Source organism: Taudactylus pleione, unplaced genomic scaffold, assembly GCF_031769625.1.
Source record: "Taudactylus pleione unplaced genomic scaffold, aTauple2 ptg000256l, whole genome shotgun sequence".
NCBI classification, from domain to species: Eukaryota; Metazoa; Chordata; class Amphibia; order Anura; family Myobatrachidae; genus Taudactylus; species Taudactylus pleione.
Window position 1 is genome coordinate 9715001 of NW_028284658.1, and position 7077 is coordinate 9722077.

The window sequence follows — 7077 nt, forward strand, 5'->3', positions numbered from 1 at the left end:
TTTTTCAAACGGAACCACAAATGTTCTATGAGGTTCAGGTCAGGGCTGTTTCCTGGCCATCCCAGCACCTGTATGTCATTCTCCACTGTTTGTATATCCGTTCAGTGTGGCAGGGAGCTGAATCCTGCTGGAAAAAAAATGGGGCATTATCTGGAAAAAGATCCCTGATAGAAGGTAGAAGTTTTGGTTGTAGGATGGTGTCAATGTACTTTCTGCTGTTCAGTGTGCCATCTATGATATAAAGGCGGCCTACAGCATCTGCTGTCATACATGCCCAGATCATAACACTTGTAGGATTCTTTGTTGTTGCTTGAATGCAATCTGGATGTACCTCTTCCCCGATGCGATGTCTCACATATTTTCTACCATCACTACCAAATATCGACATCTTAGTTTCGTCACTCCATATCACTTGTTTTCACTGACCTTCTATCCATGCAATGTGTTCTTTTGCCCACTGTATTCGTTTCTGCCGCTGCTTTTTACTCAGCAATGGCTTTTTTGGGGGGAATCCTACCTTTTAGGCCAACCTCGGTTAGTCTTCTCCGTACCGTTCTTGCACTGACAAAAACACCAGTTGCACTCAGTTCACTGCTAATGGCCGCAGATGACATCCATCTGTCCCTGACACAAATTTGTTTTATTCTCCTATCATCAACAGCTGTTGTACACTTTTTCCAGCCTTTTCTACCTTGTTTTGTATAGATTGGGTTTCCTGATAGCGTAAACAAAACTTTTGTACTCCTGATGTTGTCACATTCCCACCAACTTCTCTCGCAATTGCTGCATACGAAAGACCATTTTCTCGTAACACCACAATCCTGGATCTCTTCCTGGGTGACCAGTCACCACTTTGCCTGGACGACATTGTTGTATTTATATTTCACAACGTCAATAGCACTAAACAATACACACAAACATCCAACCGTAACTGCACTACACTCTAACTGAAAGTAGAATAACTTCCCTTGTAATTCAAATATTTGACCTCTGTTTTATTGTGTTGAATTCAGCATTACATTTCGTTTAATTTGATATAAGAATCATTGTACTGCGTGAAGTGAAACAGCTTTTATAAGCAAAGTTGGAAAACATTCAAATTTCAAAATGTGTCCGCAGGTGTGTGTGTGTGTGTGTGTGTGTGTGTGTGTGTGTGTGTGTGTGTGATATATATATATAAAAAAAACACACACACGTTTTGAAAATTAACAAATAACCTTAATATAAAGTGTGACATTTTGTCTGTTTCAGTGCTGTAGAGGGCCTTTAGAAATAAATTGTTTTTCCCACAAGAGAAAGAAATGAGAACTTGCAGAAGTGAAACTTTGCTGTCTAGTGTACAATGGCCCGAATCCAGGTTTCATGAGGTAAACAGAATAGATCACGCCCCTGACAGGGGAGTGGAAAGGTGTTCTTCCCCGATTCTGACAAGCTTGTGCCTGTTCAATAAAATAGATGAATCAAATGTACTATTTTAAGTTAAAAAGAAAACCTTCATTATAACAACAGTGAAACATATAGAAACTGTTAAATCCCTATTTGGATTTTAAAAAGGTATACAGTAATTTAAAATTATTACTATAATAAAACATTAAATTAATGTTAAAATGAAGAAAACAACATTGCCGATGAGATTTTTCACCACATTCCAATGTATCGCCCTATTCAATTCCAGCATGTTTTCACATGTGCGAAAACTCCATATGCAAAAACAGGCGAAAAAGTTTCTCACCCAAAGGCAGGAGAAAAGATGTGCAAAATCCCTATTTTTGCCTAAAAATGTGGGGACTTGGTTCAGAACCCTTAAGAAACTTCCCCTAATGACTAATTAGGTATAAAAAACAAAAAAAAAAAGAATCTCAATTCACCCTAAATAACACATTTTTGGGGCAAAAAAGGCTAAAGTGCTTGAATATGGGTACAAATTACTGGGTCTGGTATTTTGGAGTGCTGTATGGATGGGAGAGGTGTTTTTACGCTGCAGTACGTATTTTTGTTTTACTTTTTTATAATTCACTTTATAGACACAAAAATATACTAGAACCCCCAAATTTAACTACAATTATTTTTCACAAAAGAAATAGCTTTTTATCATTTATCTACACTTATGCAAATAACAGCCCTATGACTCAATTTAAGAAGCTAAAATACTTATATTAGGTCCATTAACAAACTTCTATATTGATTTCCAGGGTCAGTTAGGCTTTTTATGGGGTACAGACTGATTTCCCCAAAATAAGCAGTCCTTTTCGCTAGTTTCGCCTTTCGCCACATTCGCACCTCTGCGTTTTCACCTGTTTTGGATTTGAATAGTGCGAAAAGCAGGAACGTGCATTGTGAAAGTACTTCGTATACAAACAGGCGAATGAGGTGAAAAGATTGCAGTGGCAACATTTCGCTGCCCGCAACTTTTCGCCTCCAATTGAATCCGGCCCTTAATTTTATGTACTTCCACTGTAATATTGTGTATTACAAAACTGCAGTAAACTGGTCCCATGACCACTACAGAACATAAAAAGTAGCTATCCACTTTCCTTACACACATTGTATTACTATACCAGTGATACATTTTACAATTTTGGAGGTTGCCACTCAAATGGGAGGTTTTTTTTTTGCAAGTTACACAACATTATGATAGTAATGCCATAAATTACACACAATGTCAAATAAACCTCTAATTTAGATTATACCAGTAAAAAAAATAAGATTGTCACCATTTCAATTCACAGACTTAAGCTGAAATGCTAGTTTATATTTCTATATATTACCTGCCACTTGAACCACGTAGTGCACTCAAGATGGCTGCCTCATCAGTTATGGGGAGGGGGGGGTTTTGCTCATTGATAGAACTGTGTAAATTGAATGCATACATTCTATTTCTTCACTGTAACTATTGTAGTGTACAAAGTTGGTTGCCTCATCTGCACTGCATTATGTGTGTTTATCATCAAATGTAAAGCACTATACCAAATTACTATTACCTTATACACACTTATGCTTTAGAGTCTAGGTTTTTGACCTACGGTACTTAAATGATTAAGTACGGGATCCCGGTCAGAATACCGCCAGCGGCATACCAACAGTCAGAATCCAGACGCCTTAAAAGGTAAAGTTTACTAACCCCTAACCCACCTTTCCTGCAGCCTAACTCTGCCCCCCCCCTGCAGCCTAACCCTAGATTCAATTCAACGCGAATTGAATAGCGCTGGGAGGGAGCTCCCTGTGCTATTCAATTCAGTGTGCTGTTAACCCTGACTAAGGATCTCTTCTCGCATCCCTCCTGGGGTGCGAGCAGAAATCTGACAAAACTCCTGGCGCGATGCTATTTTCTGCCCTTAGCGCAGCGGAAACAGCATTGCACTGGGCAGTTTAGTCAGCAGATGGGGCAATGCGATGAACGGGAAAGACGAATTGGGCATAGGCCTATATGATGAGCATCTTATAGTGTGTACCCAGCTTAATAAAGTATTCCTTGAATCCAATTCAAAACACTAAAACATTTGTAAAAACATTACAAAATAAAATCTAAAATGATGTATATTTCAATGCAAAAAGGACTGGCTGGTACTCATTTACTCAGAATGGGTGGTACTTGGTAAATATTTAGAGGGAGATTCAATAGTTTTATCCCTCCCAATCTTTCGTCTAAAGTGAAAGGAGATCGGGGAGAGGGGCGATATTCAATTATTTTTTGGGGCCCATTCATTTTTGCACATGTACCGGCTAACCTCATCTAAAATCCTGGTTAGGGCGCCCAAAACAAACAGGACTTTTCGCACATTTCTGCTCGCCACCTCAGGAGGGTGCAAGCAGAAGTGTGTTCACCCACAGCATTCGTGCCCTAACAGAGCGGCAATTGAATTGCTCCGTCAGGCACTTATTACTCACAGCTACTGGTGAAAACAATTGAATTGCCCCTTTAATATCACACATGAATATGTCAAAAACCCTGCTTTAGGGTAGTAACTTGTAGCACTCTAATTTCTCTCAAACCTGGATGATATATTGTCCTTCTACACTAGGTTGGCCCCTAATATACCCCTTTCTACTGGAAAACATGCACAATACTGCTCTAGAGGGTGTTTAATAAAAGTTACATTATATAACGGTCAACTAGAGTTTGCGCTAGGCTGTTTTTAGCGGGGCGCCATGCTGTGCCTGCCCTATTTCTAAAGGGCAAAAAGCACCCTGCCCTCCGGCGCGGCAACCTGCTGAAACAGCCTGCAAGGTGCAGTTGCCACCCGCATGCGCCCGGCATCCATTCACACTGACATCAGCGCTTGGGGGCAGCCCGGCATGTCCGTAAGTGCCAGGCATGCCCCCAAGAGTGACGAAAAAGGGGACGAGTCTTAAAGACACACCCTTTTTTCCTCAGTCACGTCCCCTTTTCTGACGCACGCAGATGTGCCATTTCTCTAGGTCCGGCGTCGGACCTAGAGTGAACACTAGTCAACCTCTACAACTGCTTCTGTCAAATTGCATACACTGCCAACAGAATTACTAACAGAACTACAGTCTTATGCCGCACATCCACTAGGCGACCCAGGACAGAGAACGATTACGACATCTTAATCGTACTGTCATTACCCATCCCCAGCAGTGACTACACTGAACGATTAGTCGTTCAGTGTAGGCAACCCCCGTCATGCCCGAATATGGTCAATCTGTCGTTATCGGCAGATTGACCGGCATGTTCGGACGATGATTGATGCTGGAAACAACCAGCGGAAGCACGCTTCGCTGGTCGTTTCTGACATTTTAATGCCCAATTCATGCAGGATTAATGGACGACCGAACGATAACTATGTCGTTATCGTTCAGTCGTCCATTAATATCTGCTAGTGGATGCGCGCCTTTAGATTTGTAGTAATAGGCTTAGGGGTCAATCCTATCCCATGCGAAGGGTGCGAGTTGTTAAAACGCCACCGCACCTCGCACCGAGCCAGAACTTGCTTAATTTTTCCTCAGCGCCCTATGGGGCTGCGAGCACTTTTAGGCAAATCCGGACTGCCGTCAAGCACGGCCATTGTCTCAATGACTTGCACCCGAGAGTACATTGCGTACAATTGGATTGACCCCTTAGAGGATCTAAAAACGAGTGTAATGAAAAAATAAATACATCACTTTGTTTTGCAGCACATTAAAACGATTTTTTTTTAAATTGAATACTTTCAAAACAACTCTGAACTTAAAGTAAGGTACTGAAAGAGAAAAATGCTATCTGTCCAGTGCAAATATATCAGTCTCCAGTTGTATTAGACCAGCTGCACTGCCTTTTTATAAATAATTATACACAATAATCCAAACTTAAGGTGCCTTAAAAACACATAGCGATAATTCACACGATCTGGCCAATTCCGAAGCATCGGAACAACAGATCGTGTAAAATATGCCCAAATCGAGAGTCCCCTCTCACAATCACGGTGCGCGTCCCAGCAGGTCGCACATCGCATCTTCAGATCTGCCTGCTGTAGGGCAGATCTGAAAATTTAAGTCACGATGCACTGGATAGTTTAGGAGGCACAATAGATTGTGTGCCAAATTGGCAGGTTTTCAGAACAAAATCGTGCCCACGACTGCTGGGGAGCTCCCGGGGAGAGTTCAGGGGGAAATCGTACACATGGTGGGATCGTGAGCACATCGCTATGTGTGTAGGCACCTTCAGAATAAAATACACACAAATCAGAAAACATAAGGTCAATTGTGATTGTAGTGACAAGGGAAAGATAAAGAAAATCAAGTCAAAAGTTGCAAGACTTAATACAAGTAGCCACACAGTTTAACTTCGGGTACAGATAAAAATGGTGCCAAGCAAAGCAATAAAATAAAGCAACCGAAACTTAAAATGTCAAGGTTATATATTTTACACACACTGTATATATTTTACACACATGAAAAAAAAAAAAAACTGGAATATACACTGTCTGAGTTAGCCTGTACTTAGTTGACCTGTTGTCGGTTTAAATCACATTGTACGGGGGTATTACAGAACCTTGTGGCAACTTATAAATAATAATAGTAATTATATGTAGCAGAACCAAGACAATGGTCACACCCACACACAGCAATGTTCATAATTGATCTCACATATTCTTAAACATTACAAACACAAAAAGCCATTCTAAGACAACAAATAATAAAACATAAACAGGGAAAGCATAGATATAAACAGCAGCTCAAAAGAGAACTACAAAAACATAATATTCTTTATTTTATTTTGAGTTTCAGGTGGTAAACAGAGAATTAGAAGACACCCGTAACAAAATACACACTCTGAACAACAATCATATGACAAGCTATGAGCCACACGTCGCTAAACACACACACACACCAACCATGTAACACAAACACACACCAACCATGTAACACAAACACACACATGACTACAAGGTATAACAGGACAACGCAGCGTCCGACATGACTTACCGAGCCAGGGAGCAGCCTGACACAACTCAGCCTGGGGCAGGAGGCGCTGTCAGACCGACACTCGGTTCCTCGACTCTTCCGCCCCGGTGAAGATGGCAGCTGCCGGTATGAGCAGGAAACGACAACCTAAGGGGCTGTGTACTGAGCATGCGCAGTGTGCGACAGGTCGTAGATTGTCCGAGAGAAATAAAGCTTTAGTTGAAAGAGGGAATGGGGACGCGTGGCGCATGCGCAGTGTGCACAAACGCAGAGCGCATACGTGGAAGTGTCTTTACAATTTTATCAATAAAGTTTAGTATAGAAAAGGGATAAATGTGAAATATAACATAGTAGAGTATACAATATTTATCTGTATTGTTTACTTGGCATTGTAACTGCAATGTGTCCTTACACCACACATTCTCCCATCCACACACATCCCAGCTCGGCAGAAATGTGGAATTATTACAAAACTGCCAAATATGACTTTGAAGCCAAATCATTGTTTTATACCTCAATCGTCCCAGTCCCCATACATGACACTCATGTTTAGCAGACATACCCCACACCCCTGAATACTGTATCAGTGTTATTGTGGAATTTTTCTACCAGAATTGTGTCAAAGGAAAATTTGCTTATGAAAAGAATAGGAAACAATGCAGCTAATATGCC

General features: G+C 41.0%; 1 protein-coding gene across 1 annotated transcript in view; it reads right to left on the reverse strand.

The window, feature by feature from the left end:
* ITCH (itchy E3 ubiquitin protein ligase) overlaps window positions 1-6590 on the reverse strand; it is an 82361-nt gene extending 75771 nt beyond the window's left edge. The window contains exon 1 of the mRNA XM_088480642.1: window positions 6427-6590. The gene's annotated coding sequence lies outside the window, so the exon portion shown is untranslated. The remainder of the gene's footprint in view (window positions 1-6426) is intronic.
* Window positions 6591-7077: the final 487 nt, after the last annotated feature.